We start from the raw sequence: 16,336 nt of genomic DNA, 5'->3' as shown, positions 1-16,336 counted from the left end.
CACTTCATGAGGGAAGTTGTTAAAGTAAATAGTCATACTCCACATTGTATGATGCCTCTGTGTACTTTCTGTGGTGTTTGTGAAAGGGTATCCTGCCACTGGCATGTTTCTTTTCTGCTCCCTGACCAGCTTTACTGTATGAGGAGAACACTGATAAAGTCCTCTTCAGAGAAGCCTCAATGTTATACACAACACATTACATCATTTTTAATTGAAGTGCATTCATCCCTCTCAAATACCCTTGGAACTCCTCCACTCCTCAGGGAAATTAGAGTGGGCTACATGTCAGGATGATTAATCAATGACTTTTTAATAATTCTCATTTCAATTCTTTAGGGCAGCATGTTATTACAGTCATGTCCTAGGCATTCAACAGTGCGTCACTGTCTCCTTCACCAGGGCACTAAAATGATGCCTGAGAGCTGATGTTGTCGGGGCTTAGTCTGTTGCGCATTATCAGCATCAGGATGAATGAGTTTTTAGTGATAGGGCTATTGGCATAATGGCATAAACATTATAGCTGTCATAACAAAATGTAGGCCTATATTTCGTTTTACCTTTGCAACACAGTTAGGCATGCTTTATTTTGTGATATCCCTTTTTCTGACCCAGATATTATTTCTAAGACATTAGTTTGGGCAATGATTTGAACCATTAGCCTACACACGAAAGATGACACAGACTCAATCGTGGTTGGGAGTCTGGGACAGTTCACTTCTTTGTTCCGCTGTCATTGAAAAAGTAGGTCGGTGATGGTAATTTACTTTTTTTGTCAGTAGAGAGGGACAGACATTCAGAACAAGCCAACAAGGTGAGCAACTAGCCTATTTAACATGAAAAATCCAAGGGTGGCTCAGCTTCAACTTCTCTGTGGAAGACTATACCTCATGGATTGCAATTCCAACTAATCAGTGAAATCAACTAAATTATTTGGAGGTCCTTTATTTTCAATTAAACACAAAAGTACTAAACACGTGGACAGCCGAGCAAGATCTCACCGTGAAATTTGAAGAATTACAAAGAAACTTGAGAACAGAAAGAAGATTAAGTGAAAATAGAAGCTATGTATATTTTTCCAGGACATTATAGGCCAGAACATTTATTTTGTTTTTAACACTAGTGAGTGTAATTAATCAGGCCTCTGCCAGTTTTGAGTTATTTGTGGTTAATGATAAGACACAAGAGATGTTAATTTCGCTTTTATTTCCCCCCTTCTACCTGGGTGAACTCATTGTAGTATTTTAGAGGACACATAGGTTAATTCTCCTTTTTAATCATGACACATATTGCATGGTCTGCATAAAGGGAAATAATTAAACTGAGGTCAGACAGGGCATGGCATTATGAAGGTTTCCATGGCCTTTTCCAATTCATTTGAAGTTTGAGTCATCAAAACCAATCTTTTGGAGTAATAGACTGTACTCCATTTCAAATCAAACCCCAAACTTTGAGCATACACAATGGCTTTGAACTTTAGATGTCTTTCTGAATGTGCACTGAATTCAACCACCCCCTTGAGCTGTGCCGATGTGCAATCATTTTTATTCTCTGCATCTCACAGAGCAGAAGTTTCATATCTATACATGGCTGTAAATCAAATTGGCCGGGAGCATAATATGGATTTATGACACGATTTGCATAAGATTATTTGTTTGCTTCCTATTGACAGGACATAATAGGAACCCTTTCAAGGTGAGTAATTATAGGCTGATGTCTCTGCTGACCTTGCCTCTGCCAAGCATGTAACTTTTACATCAATATTCTTCAGTATGTGAGGGAGAACTAGCTATGTCTGATTATTGCCATCAGAAAAAATGTATGAATGAATATCTCATTTAATAAACTTGATCCCATAGATGCAAATTCGACCTTGCCCTCCATAAAGTCTATTTGAGATTCTGAGAGAAGAGGTCTGAAAAGTACCATTCTATTCTTTAGTTAGTATAAGAAATGGGGGGAAAATCATCTGTGGATTAGTGTCAGTTATTGCTATTGAAATACTTTTCACCACTGATTGTCTTTATTATTGAAAGAGGTTGGTTTTATTGAATAATAAAACATATTTACTACATATGTTCTTATGTCCTAGCTGTCATTACTTTCAAAAAATTTGAACTTCATGTCCAAGTTTGATATTGCTTTTTAATGAGATGGGGAGATGCAATACTGAAAATAATTATTCATTGTGAGGCCCCAGACTACAGCAATCAAAGCTACCTTGGTCTCAAACGGTTTGCCTAAATGCAGTCTGAATATGTGGCATAGCCAAAGGAGTGATGACTGCAGCAATTGCAATGATGATGATTAGTCACCTCTATTCAACCAGTCATGGGGAAGCTTTTCTCTATAGGGAGTTAAGCGATTCATTAATGTGTAATTCAGATTCAAATGGTGATGACAAATACTGACCACTCAACCTCTACCCTGTGCATATTCTCCCCTATAGAAAACCAGCATACACAGTTGTTTGTAGCACTAGAGGATGTCCTCAGTGAAGAGTTGGAGAGATGCACATATTGGGCAATCCAGTTGTTCCAGTTTTGACGTCTTTGAAGCTGACCTGATGAGAAGACCTGACTGTGTGCAGGTTAGTTTCTCCCAATACAGTGGTTAGAGGACATATGGTTCACACTTTATAGAGAACTGAACACACTCAAAGACCACGGTGTTAAACTTTAACTTTCATTGAAGAGTATTCCTTGGCGTCCATGTCAGTGTGTTATTCCTCTCTCTCAGAGTGTAGGAAATAAGGAAGGAACTGTTATAAGATAGTTTTCCTAGTCTAATATGGCTATAGACTGAAATATTTAACAATATTGTATAATACAGTTAGTGGTCAACGCAAATATCTACTGAAAGATGTGCAGCAAACATCCTTTTCATAAAAATTCACAATGATTTTATAGGAATAAATTTATCTAACGTTATCATTCCATATTCCTCATTTTTATGCCTGTCCCACGATGAGGATAACTATATCTAGTAAAAACTTGTATATGAAATCTCATGGCTACTCATGAGTAAGGAAAAGGGAGCATTAGCCTTGTCATGGGTGAAAAACCTTTCTATACTTCACCTTGTCTTAGTGCGCTGGCGTGCTCTTAGTGTTGGTTTACTCCTCCCTCCATGTTTTCACTCTGAGCCGTGGAGCAGACAAAATAAAGGTGACTGCTGCAATTCCATCCCCGTTGCCCCAGTGGCAAATTGGCCCTTTATCAAACACGAGGCTCATCTATCAGCCTGCGGACGGGTATTGAAATTGCACCACTAGCCACAAATCAGGCCAACGGATCGGCCCTTATTTGGAACAAGGCCGCTGTCTGTGTGACGGTGGGGCGAGAGGAGGAGCCACATATTAGGACCATTTTGTTTTGGTGGTGATGGATTTGGCCCTCTTGACCCCTGGATGACCAGATCATCTCGCACAAGGCTAGATGATTGGTCTGGAGACATCACTCACTCTTTCTCCTCCTCCGGCCGGCACCACTTCCTCTTCCCTATTGACTCGGAGACAAGGGAGAATGAAGGGAATGGTGTCGAGAAATTGGCCCGCCAGCCTGATAGATTCATCCTTAACTTTGACTCTGACGTGTTTTGTGTGGATTGACCTGTGCTGCATGGGGTTGTGTTGGTGAGGGTGGTAAGAGATTTTTTACACAGTCACACCAAGTCCTCACTACATGCAGTGCAAGGGAGCATTAGTGATAAAGTCAGTTTAATTACATTGCTTTCAAGTGAAATGTCTTGACAGTACGCAACACGAAGGAATGCTGTGCAGCAAGATACAATGCAACATTTTGAGCAGAACTTTTGTTGGATGCCCCGTTTCTATTTTCTTTCTGTCGCTCGCGTTGCTATTTTGAACGAGAAATATGACACAATAGAAGGGCATATTTAGCAGATTCATTGTGGACAGACAGCAAACAATGCTACACAACAGTCGCTCGCTCGGATGCAGTCAGAATTCCCTGTCAGGCTTGACACACAGGCTGTTTTATTGGTTTTGTATTAATTTTCTTTTTATGTAAATGTATGTAGATTTTATGTTATCTTTCATGGTAGACCCAATAAATTTAGCAAAATGTATCACGTGTCACACCAACAAAAGTTGGTGTCTGGATTAATTCTGTGCTCACAGAAAATTCTTTGGAGGAAAACAAACAGCATATCTAGTGGTGCAGTAGCCTACTGTCTCCAATATGAGTGCAACGTTTGATTTATTTCTTCCACTTAATTGGATTGAGCTAAAATGTGGTTAATCTTTACAAAAATACTCATTTTACTTTTGGCAGAATAGACACATATGTCATAGGTTAGACAAATAACACACAAAGGAGGAAAGAATGTTACCCTTGATTTCCATGACAATAATACAGTCCGTAATCTCTTGACTACAAACACACTAACTTCAGAGCCCATCCTAAAACTATAAGAGACAAAACGGAATATTTGCCGATGTCATGTAAGCTGTGCGGGAGCTTCAAACAACACAACAACCACACAAGTAAACACATGCTCTTAATTTACATTCCTTTTTAGAAATAGTAATCCTGACTGAAGTCTGTGCTCTGACAGCTTCTGGAAGTGCCTAGTGCTTCGTAACTCTGCCTGACACGCGGGAAGTTAAATCCTGAGGCACAGCACATATCAAGCCAGGCGCACAAAGGCAGTGGAACGTGACCAGTATGTGCCCTGCCCTTGGCATGATGGGCTGCGGGAAATTATAATAAAATAAAATCTATTTATTAAAAAAGAGGAAAGAGAGAGAGAGAGAGAAAAAAAATAATTAGTTCAGAGCCATCCATTTTCAGCCAACTTACAGTGTGTGTGTGTGTGTGTGTGTGTGTGTGTGTAGATGTGTGAGTGTGTGTTATCAGTTCCAGGGGGGTTAAGGATGAACACAGACTCTGTTCAGTATGAACGTTCCAGCCTGTGGAATCTTTGGGTCAAAACTTTTCACCAGCAATGACTGTCTGCCAGGAGCTAAGCAGGTCACCCCTCAGGCCACCTGATAAGGAGTGGGACTCATAAGTGAGAGGATGGACTGGAAATATGACTTTTTCCCTTTCCCCCTCCCTCCATCCTCCCTATCGGGATTACCTGGGCAGCCATTGAAATTATCAGTTGAGAGGCTGCCCCGATAATAGTCTATCACTTGCTCGTTTCAGTCTAGTTATTTTGCTCAGTGCAAGGGCAAAAGGGGCAGCAAAAATGGGAAGCACTTTGGTAACCTGCAGCGCTATGTTTAGAAGTAATTACAGTGAAATTAAAAGGAGCATGGTGAGGATGTTGTGTTTTTCCCCCATCACATCACCTACGGCAGAGTAATTGCAGCATCCGCAGGCATATGAGGGCTCTGTGAACGTTTGCCAGTGGTAATTAAAGATGTGTGGTTGTGTATAAAAACTGTACGCTTGCTTAGATGTTGCTGCTGCTCCTAATTCACTGAGATGGGTGTGCACTGTGCCTGCTGTTGTTGACTGCAGTACCACCGTTTTTATGTGCATGCTCAACATGTAATGCATACAGAATGCAATGACATTAAGAATTTTGTGTTTGGTGTTTTCTTGTTGATTCTTGCATGAGTCTATGATCATAATCTGAATCATGGCATGTTGTTAGGATATTTCAGCTTGTGATGTTACACACTGTAATGCAATTTGAAGATATGCCCTTCGTCTGTAGTTCTCAAGACATTTGTTGCTATCTAATGAAAAGGATGGGCACAATTTCTCCTTTTTTGTGGGTAGAGGTCTCCTCTTCCCTGTTCTTTTTTGGCTCTTACCAGAGTGGTAAGTGATTGATAATGCTGTTCTAATGGCATGGAGTGCGGCTGGTAGGCACCACACAGTCCATCTTCCCTTTCTAATGGTTATTTTAACTGACTGCTGTAATGGGGCTGGAGGCTTCTCATGCTGATGTGCAGAACCTTGCTCCTGTGCGGCAGATGGGCAAAGACAGATTTAGATCTCCTCCATTTTACCTGCTCCATCATACCCAAGATTTACTGTTAGTGTCCTCTGTATAGCGCACAGAGAGAAGTGTACACCAGTTGTAAACCCTGAATCCACACGATGTGGCTAAAAAGCTGGGCTGGTAGTTGTTCACATGGCCCATGGGGGTTAATGGACCTGCCTGTCTTACAGCCCTCTCTCAGAGTGGGCGTGCATAGGTGATTGTATTCTGCTGGGAAGATGCCTGCAATATATTTGTTCAATGAATGAATGCATTCATAAATTAATTCAGTGCCTATACTACCCCCTTCATCAATATGTTCAAACCGAAAGGACCTTTGCATTCACTTCTGTGCTTATTGCCACTCACACAGATGTACAAATTTACATACACCTGGCATGGAAGAGTGTTTCTTGTGTTTCTTTCCACTGTGAAATGGGGAACCTGTTATAGACCTGTAGCTCCCAGTAGGAGGCAAAGAGGTTTTTTAATGTGTGTAGTTTTTTTTTTAGGCAACTTGTTTGACTTTGCGGTGGCTATTTGCAGACTCACTCTCGGTGTTGTGGAGCTAGCTGCCCTTGGTGAGAGAGTGATGGCACTTTGACTTTGCACAAGGTCGTCGTTTTCTCTTTAGAATGTTTTTTTTGTGACAGGCAAACAAAAACTGGGCCAGCCCAGGGGGAAACAAGGAGTAAATATGCTCTCTAATGGGCTCCTAATCAGAGACGGCAATCTGGAGAGAGGGACACCGGGCTGAGTGGATGGACCAGCAAGCCCGAGGTGACTGTGTGGTGGTTATTATTAGCGCTATCATTGATCAGACTGTGGGAGCGTCGTAGCTGAACTGTGATGATGGATTTCATGGCGGGAGCCCAGTCACGGCAGCTGTCAAGACCCAGAGGAAGCTGAAAAGAGACAGAGAAAAAAGAGGGGTGAAGAAAACATTCAGAGGTCCCCCCCCAACCTCCCATATTTTTGGCCTTTGTTTGCCGTGGTAATCATTTTAGAATCATTTGAGCTCATGTTTATACAATTTTAGCAGCACATTCCTATAAACAAAAACATTTATCTTGCTTTATAGATGAAATGCTATGCTTTTGGTGTATAAACAGAAAACCTTTTCATCTTTGAATAGCTTTCCTTTCAACACCGTATTTGTTGTCTTGCTTATCACAAGGCTTTGCTTTGGCACTAACAAACTGACAAGTGGATAAACCTTAAATGGTTGTGATCAGAATTCTCTCCTTTTCTCCACACACTAGTGTGTTCTTTTCCTGTCCTGTCAGTCATCTTGATAGAGCAGGAGCTCATTGAGGTTAAATCCAAAGAGACTCGCAGAGGCATCAGACAGCTTAAACTAGCTGACCTGTCTGTTACCCCTACAGGTTCCCCGCTGCCTCGCAGGCTTTGTGGCAGCTTTCCTTAATAGCTTTCGCTGTCCGTGCGGGCTCTGGTCTGATTAAAGCCTAACAGGTATTTGTTCATTACAGCTGTCTACAGAGACCAACTATCCTTCTGTCAGAACTCCCAACTTTGACAAAATCTGCCTTTATCCCTGTCCAAAAAAGAGGAGGCAATCGCCTGTATTTTAATTAGCATTTTTATGAGCTGTGTTTGCAACCACATAAAAATTAATCACAAAAAAAAATCTTTACAGACAAAGAAATACCTGCATTGATAGCTCTTCTTGGTATCCATAGCATGACAGAATTGAGTAAAATAAAAATAAAAAACAGCCCATTTGAGACCTGGGTAACACATTGCAGTGTATAATGAGTTGATAATAGTTGATAATAATGTGCTGTACTTTATACATTTCATTGCATTATCAATATAGACAATATTCCACCTTGTAGTAAACTGGACCAGTAATATAAGAGTATGAAAAAGCCCTGAAAATGCCCGCTATTTTCCCTGTAAGGATACACCCTTGAGTATCCCTTTCTCTTTTCCAAACTTTTTTTTGTCTTTGACCTTAGCACATGGTGTTTATTGATAAATAATTAAGTGGAGCCTCATGGACATTGACCTGGCCTCTGCATATACTGTAGGCCCTTGGGGTCTCTCTTTTGGTTTGAGACCATAACTGTATAGCTCCGCTGACTGACCCAGAATCCACTGATGGAGTGGAATATTGAGGACTGATGTTAAACATTAAGGTCCTGAGGCCCTATCTCGGAATCATTGTAGTGGCAAGTTTTTGCTTCATCCCTGTGCAAGCCTTGCTCTTTTGAAAGCCACGCCTCAATTTGCATTACCGGTACTAATTATATCACTAAAAAGATGCTCAATAAATCTCATTCCAGTTTTTGGAAAAGTTGTATAAACTGTAATATAATGAAATGAGATGCTATTGAATTTAAAGAAAAGTATTAAGTACATTAAAATGAAGACATTGAATTAACATACATTTGCAGTGTTTGGCATCATATTACCATCAGACAAATTGAATTGTGAAAATGGTACAAAATTGATATTCCTAAACAGTTCTAGATTAACAACAAATGAAGTGTTTAATGGATGATTCTGTTAGACTAGAGCATTGCTCGACCCTTATGCGTATGGTCATGTCTAACACAGTGGATCCTCAGTGCATTCTGTCAGCTGACCACTGATGCAGTCAGGTAAACCTCTGGGACACAGTGTGGAGCAAGACTGTATAAGTTCAAGGTGTCATCACAGAGGCTCACTCTCACCTACGTCTGTCCAGCCTAGCCTCTCCTGTAACCACAGGTGCACTAACATAAAATTCACTTTGACGGATGTCTAAAATGTGTTACTGATGTGGAACCCTTGGTTGCAGGGGAGTACTGCTGTACTAGCTCCCCCTTCTTCATTGACTGTCCAGAGCTGGTCTGCTTTGGGCAGATTTGCCTCCCCCAGAGAGGCTTTTGTAGTCCACCAAGCTCATCTTTTGCAGGACCATGTTTGGTTTGGTTTGGTTTGGTTCATTTTCACACAGTATGAGCACTGTCAGATGGTGGAGATAATATCAGGACTTTAGGTAGGAGTTTTGGTAGTGTTGTCAGAGACAGAGACTGTTGTTAACTTATGCCATGGAAAATAACAAATGTTATCACACTGATTCTGTAGTGAATTATATATATATATAACATATATATCCCATATGTTCTATACTATCTTATCTACCATATCTTGAATCTATCATCTATCTATCTATCTATCTATCTATCTATCTATCTATCATATTCGGAATCCTATAAGCTAAAGAAATACTGTATTTTTGCACCAAATGTGATGGAAAGTTTAACCCTTGGGAGTCGCAGCCCATTTTGACCATTTTATCATAGTATCATTTTATTCAGCAGAGTCTCTGCTTTCTTAATATGTAATTATATCGTAATATATATATATATATATATATATATATATATATATATAATGTGTAGACATACCCTATCTAAAACCACCCCACACACCCAACCATGGTATCATTTGAAAGTGCTATCCCTGCTCTTTCCATTGCTACCGTTCGTTCGTTTCTAGCACACACGATCGCGGAGATATTCACGTTGATTCGGACAGTGCGTTTTCATGTCGCCGGCGACATGATGACTTCGAAGGGTTAAAAGTGAACAGGACACTCGGCATGGCTTTTAGTATTTTGTGCTGCTCTGACAGTCCACTTTTATTGACTGTTAGTCCACTGTTTTTAAGTTTGGAGATGTATTGTTTTGCACTGCACATTTACATGCAATGTCGACTCCACAACTGTTGCACTTCCCAGCCGGTGTAATAGATTGCCCACTATGAATCAGTGACAATAACTCAAAGACAAACAATCCAAATAGATGACTTATTTAGAAATGTATACTGTAGGTAGCATTTTCACCTTTTAAGTTATTTAACACCATCACTACCACACTTATGGTGAGTTTCATCACAGTTGAATAATTTTGTATACACCTGAAACTGGTGTGTGCACAACCTCCATCAATGTAAATACAAAAAAAAAGTAAAAATAAAATCAGGTTGTCACATTAATACCATCCAATCAGTTGAGCCAATTAGAAGCCAATTATTATGACATTATCAATCATTTCTTATTTAAAATGTGCCGGGATGCAGGGGAGTATTGTTGCGCTCAGATGATCTAGAGTTTTAGCCAGGTGCGTTTAAACCAAGAGTTGAAGAGAGAGAGAGAAGAGTAGTTCGCACACTGAAAGAATTGAAACAAAGTCTACAGCAAGAGTTTGTCCATTTAATTTTGGGGTGCTCCCAAAATTAAATGGACAAACTCTTGCTGTAGACTTTGTTTAAGTCAATTCTTTCAGTGTGCGAACTACTCCTCTCTCTCTTATTTAAAATGTGCAAAATTGGAAATATCCTTGTTTGAGGTATCTTGTCAAGTTACCATTGCACTGAAATATTTCACAGGTCAGAGAACATAGACAAATTTAAAGTCTAGAAAAAAAAAACTGTAAAACAGAAAAAAGAAAGGAAAATAGCAAACTCAAGGGTTGCAATATAAACTTGTGAACTCAAGTCCTTGTGCTGTCCTTGTGTGAGCAAAGGAGTGTGTGTAACCTTAGCTAGTCGTGTCTCCTCAGTTGATGCCTAACTTCTCAAACAGTGTTGCATTCAGACTATTTTTTTATATATAAAATATTTTTTATATTTTATAGTTGCTATGGGGCCTGTTAATCATTCCAGCAAAGGGAAATAAACACTCTAAAATACAAATTACAAAATAGTATTTTGTATTTGAAATACATATTTTAAATACATGTATTAGAAATACTGCCCATCCCTGGCTACAGAACCATAACAGTAGTTCAGACAGAGAAGCGCCTTCATGTTTATGAGCTTTATTCATGGTAGCATCCATGGTCTTGGCACACTTTTTTCTAATGTTTTCCACAGGCAACTTTTCATAGATTTCTTTCAGTATGATTTATTCCCATTCCGTAGCATTTGGGAACAGGAAGTTTGTGAGTGGAGAGGGTCAAAAGAATGATCGTCTTCACCACTAGTGAATCCAAGTGCATCCTAGTGCATCCTCGCTGCGAGCACCTCCAGTAGCAAGTACTGCTTCCGAGGCGCGATAATGGTGTACATTCTATGGTGTGGATCAATAGAAAGAGCATATGTTTTTTAATTTTTCTATTTTTATAAAAGTGATTAAAATATGATACATATGGGCAAGTTTTTTTTTAATGAGCAAGTCTGGCAATGGACATTGGATTCTCCATTTGCTCCTAACAGCTGATAATCAAATGTGAGGAGGACATGCATTGAGTTTATTCATTACGTTTTCAATACCCTTCTGTTGCTTCTCAACAGACGCCTCAACCAAGCCTTCATTAAGACATCAAAGAGGATGAGTAGAAAAAAACGGGAAAATCCACATGGAAACCAAGGGATTCAGTATGTGAGTGCACGGCGATGAAAGGGCCAATTTTATTTGCATACAATCTCCATTTTGAGGGGGTGGCTCCTCCAGTTGTCCTCCCACAGCTCGGCCCTTGTCATTCTGAGGAGGGCCGCTTGTGATAATGAATTAGATCCTTAATTACATGAGTGCTGGCGACTGCACCAAATTAATCATAAAATACGCCGACTGAACATGTGTAAAGAGGTGTCATCCACAAGCGTGGCAACAATGGTAGCGATGGGTGCTCCCTGTTTGTAATGGTGATAAGGTTGGCGTTAGCACACAACGCACGTGTAAAGGTGTAAAGGAGATAGCTGACCAAACAAAGACGCTGTCGGGCAAACATGAATATAGAGTGCCGCCTTCAGATGGGCCCAAAGGGAGCGAGTGTATTGCAGAAGTGTGAGGGGGTTACAGGTAGCTGCAGGGGTTAAACACTGCTCCGGGGACCACAGGTCTGAATTGACCAGATGTGCTGCAGACTGGATATGAAGATATTAAAATGCATCTGAAAGGAGAACGTTATAAAATGCTTTCACTGCCACGCTCATTATCTCTCATTGGTCTTAGAGCCTGGTTTATTTCCCATAACAAAGCACCTGTTCAGCAGGAGCACACAAAAACAGTATTTTCATACGACCCATGTATGCGGTATATGCTGTATGTTCAATCTTATTAATGAATCTGTGTTTGCGATGATCCATGAAAATGTCTTTTGAGAAAAGAAAGGAAAGATTAAGCAGGTGGAAAAAGGCAGAATTTGGTTCAGGTCTCTCTTGAAAGGTTGAGAGATGGTCCTCTCTCCGTGAATTTGATTAGCCAGGCAGGTCTTTATGGCCCTCTGTAAAACATTCAGAGGCTTAATGTGCAATAGACTTCTTTCTTTATGCTCTGCAGTGCTTCGGCCGCCTCATTATAAACATGCAAGCCCTGCAATTCAACACCCATTGGGTTTCCTGCCGTGTGCCCAGTTCACTTGGGTTAAGCGCTTTCATATTTCACCCTGACAGCTGCAGGGGACCGCTGGATAAACACTTCTCGACTGAGGTCTCTTGTTTAGTGTTTCTCCCATTTTTTATGAACTAGCTTGATGTTTACAGTTGGGCTACTGAAGCCGGAAAAAATAAACAAGATGTAATTTCAAGACAGTTGCGAAAAAAGTCTCTGTAGGAAAAATGTTCCACCTTCTCATAGCAATGTGTGTTTTTTTCCTTGAATTTTTCTTATCCGCAGTGGTCTATGCCTTACTAGTGGTTCCCAAATTTTGGAACTTTTAAAGACCCAATAACTTAACAACCTGTGTTATAGTATTTCTGAGCACCAAATACTCCCTTTCCTGTTGTTGTAATTCTATGTTCTGTCTTCCGTTTTTAATAACACCAGACGTGGCATTAAGATTCAGCTTCAGTAAAAAAAAAAAAAAAATGTCATATTAGCTGAACTCTAGAAGTTTGAGCACAAGTTCAGCAGGCTGGCCCTCAAGCGTATTGTCCGTGATGTGAAGAGTGAGAGGACTCTTTTAAATATGGGGGCAATCAGGGGTCCAAGGCAATCTTTTTCTGTCTGTCTGAGTTACACTGAGCTCAGGCTGATTCAGCTGACTTGCCACCGTGTCAGAGTAAAAGGGACCTCAGTGGCTGCTGGCGGAGATTCCAGACAGTCTATCAGGAGAAATAATCCCTTGCCTTTCAAGGGCAAGGACTGTTCTTATGAGACTCTAGAGTCATGAGAGAAAATCTGTAGCCTGTTGGTGTAATTCGTGGAATCAGCTTGATAGTTGACAGATACCTTTTGGGGATGGATTGTCCTCTCTGCAGGGCAAATGGCTGGCTGTAATGTCTGCTGTAAGTTGAAAAGTTGCAAATTTGACATGGAACCGACAAAGTTGATGCTTGAAAAAAAGACTACAAGAGCTCATCTTTGTCTGGAAAGAAAAGTCATTCTGTGTCAGTGTAGAATTAGGCTCACTGCATATTTTCAGCCACATATAGTAACCAAAACAATATAAAACTCATCAGTTATCAGTTTTATAACTAAAACACTGGCCCTGCCTCACATTATTTCCCTAAAATATAAGCTTACAAATGCAATCTTGCAATGCATGCAATCATGCATAAGCTTACATGCAATCGTTTTTGTTTTGTACTTTGTATGTCCATGAGCTACATTCTTTGATTTGACATACACAGGCTGTTTTATCTAGCTGGTCAATATGTTTCTGTCATGTACATTTGTATATCTGTCTAGCCTGCACCCTGCTTTAACATCAATTGATATTGACAGATCAATGATAAAAACATCATTCAGACCACTGACATTACTGTACACAAACCATCTATGCTATAGATGACCGCTTTATGTCACAAAACAATGGTTTATTTCTTTAACACACTATAGAGAATGACAATTGACAATATGTATGTATGTAGATATATATACATACATACTCTACATTATATATATTTTTCTGATTTCAAAGAACGGCTGATTCAGAATCCTTGGCATATCAGTATCAGTTCGACTCAAGAGTCTGTTGCCTCCTGCATAACCTGCAGTGGATGAAAGCCCTAGATACTTCACACAGACAGAGGATGTGGCATTGGATTATTGATTTAAGGCAAAAAAACACAACTTAGAATCAACAGGAAGGGCACTCGAAGAGCTGCAGACCTCCACCAAGGACAACATCTCGAACTGTTAGTGAAAGCAAAACAAAATGAGTCAAAGCTGCCTCATGAGTCAGATCCACTCGTGTTGGTTACTAGGTTCTTCCTTGGCCCATGATTAATCCCACAGAAAGCATAACCTTCTTTAGGGCAGGGAAGGTGTTGGGGGTGGGGTTGTGGGCGGTGGTCTGGGATTACAAATCCAGATTACAATAAGGGAAGAAACAGATTCAAACCCTGGTCACTTTAGACACCCAAATATCTTGTGACAACAGGCCTCCTCACACATTACAGGTTAATTGACATTAACAGTAACATCACAGGCCCACAAGGCAGTGAGCACCCAGCCATAACCACTGGCTCGCTTCCGTCCTCGAAAAAACCAAAATACAGCAAGTGTGGGAGTTGAATCAGCTACAAAGCCTTTAACACCAAAAGCCTCTATCTGGTCTTAAAGGATAATTCTGGTATTTAGCACTTTGAGTCCCTTTTCTGGTTTGTTTTGGATGAACTAGAGTGGTGGACACCGAAATGTTGACGATGGGTCCTGTCTCGACTTTTCTGACTCGTTTTGAAATGCCTTTGACTACTTCAGAGTGGCTGCAACAGTCATGCACAAACATGTCCTAAAACAACCCTTAACGTTCGTTTTCAAAACTGTGCAACTCACAGAGTAGTTAGTGGTGCTCATCCGCCTTCACCCACCCACTCACTGAGGTTCTGCGGAGTTGGGAGGGCAGCATACAGCATACGTTAATGTGACGTGGTTAGCATACATAGCCCACAATTCTCTCTGGCTGATCCTCCGTTTTCTTGACAGTCCTGCCATTGCTTTGTTTGAGGAGCCACTGCTGCTTGCTTGTCTTGTTTTCTTCTCTTGCTCGTGAACAAAGCATGATGACCATCTGCCTCCTCCCTGGTAATGTAGCCTTACTCCCTGCTTTTAAACAGAGAACTAATGGCCAAACCCTGCTCTTCCACTCTGTACCTTCCCAATGCTATCCTTGCAGTGCACTTTGAGCATGTTGAACTGTTTCTTGTGTATTCATAAATGTAATTCAGGTTTTTCGGCCAAGTATACTTGCGTTTATAAGGAATTTGGTCTCTGCATTTGTCCCATCCGTGAATTAGTGAACACACAGTGAGGTGAAGCACACACTAACCTGGAGCAGTGAGCTGCCTTGCTACAGGGGAGCAGTGAGGGGTTAGGTGCCTTGCTCAAGGGCACTTCAGCCGTTCCTACTGGTCGGGGATCGAACCGGCAACCCTTCGGTTACAAGCCTGAAACCCTAACCAGTAGGCCACGACTGTCTACTTCTTCCCTGTTTTAACTTTTGGAGCAGTGTTCTTAACTGGCCTTTGAATCATCTCCTGACCAGATTTGAAATGGCACATTGAATTCCTCCATCAAGGTCATTGGCGATTTTAAAATGTCTTTCTCATGCAATGCTGTAGTACTTAGACAACATGGCATCCAAAACCATTTCCTAACTGCCTGACTCAGGATTCTCTCAACTTCATTCTCCACTGAAATAGCAAATTCATACACAGTTAAAGGCCACCTCATTCATGGCAAAAGTCCAAATTGCAAGCACCATAATTTCCATTTACTAGTAAAGAGGGTCTCACCTTAACAATGAATTCTCTAAGCACCTCAATCTGACCTTGGTCACTCAAATATTTATTGCAGAAATATTTTGTCAGGATCAAGATTTATTATAAGTGAATATGGATGACCGCTATCATTACTGTTGATCTATCCATATAGCCAGTATAGTTCTCCATATAATACCCATTTAAAGTGGCACATCAATCCACTTTTTTCCTACTGGGGTTTTAGAGGTTCTCTTATTGCCTCAATCCAGACAACTTGATTGAAGTTGAAATACAGTCATTTGCAGAAAGGTCTTTGTGTGCTGTAGCCATGACTGTTGAATGAAGACTGTAGCCTGTACAGGCCTGCATGGTTTTACCAGATAGGGCAAGATCAACATATCTTATCTGGTTAGATGTAATTGGCTTCTCAGGTTTTACGCAGTCTTGAACATTGTAAATTATGTAATTAAATACATTTTCGTTAAGTAAAGACGCCTGCTGTGGGTGTGAATATTTCCAAAGTTAACAAGGTGCTGCTTCTTATCATGCAACCATGGTGTACTAATTAGACACTACAGACTATACAAAAATGAGCATCTAAATACTCTTAGATGGCTAGTACGGCAAAAAAATTAATGAGGTTGCACGAAAGTGCATACTCCCCGTCGACAGTATGTATTTTCTATTTGTTTGTGCTGAAGAGAGTCACAGTGCATCTGAAGCT

General features: G+C 40.6%; 1 protein-coding gene across 1 annotated transcript in view; it reads left to right on the top strand.

Moving 5' to 3' along the window:
- si:dkey-112m2.1 (transmembrane protein 132D) overlaps window positions 1–16,336 on the top strand; it is a 156,280-nt gene that overhangs the window by 499 nt on the left and 139,445 nt on the right. The window contains exon 2 of the mRNA XM_042059216.1: window positions 2,447–2,587. The gene's annotated coding sequence lies outside the window, so the exon portion shown is untranslated. The remainder of the gene's footprint in view (window positions 1–2,446; window positions 2,588–16,336) is intronic.

Source organism: Alosa sapidissima, chromosome 13, assembly GCF_018492685.1.
Source record: "Alosa sapidissima isolate fAloSap1 chromosome 13, fAloSap1.pri, whole genome shotgun sequence".
Lineage (NCBI taxonomy): Eukaryota > Metazoa > Chordata > Actinopteri > Clupeiformes > Clupeidae > Alosa > Alosa sapidissima.
Note: the sequence above shows the minus strand (reverse complement) of the source record. Positions and strands in the feature narration are given on the sequence as shown.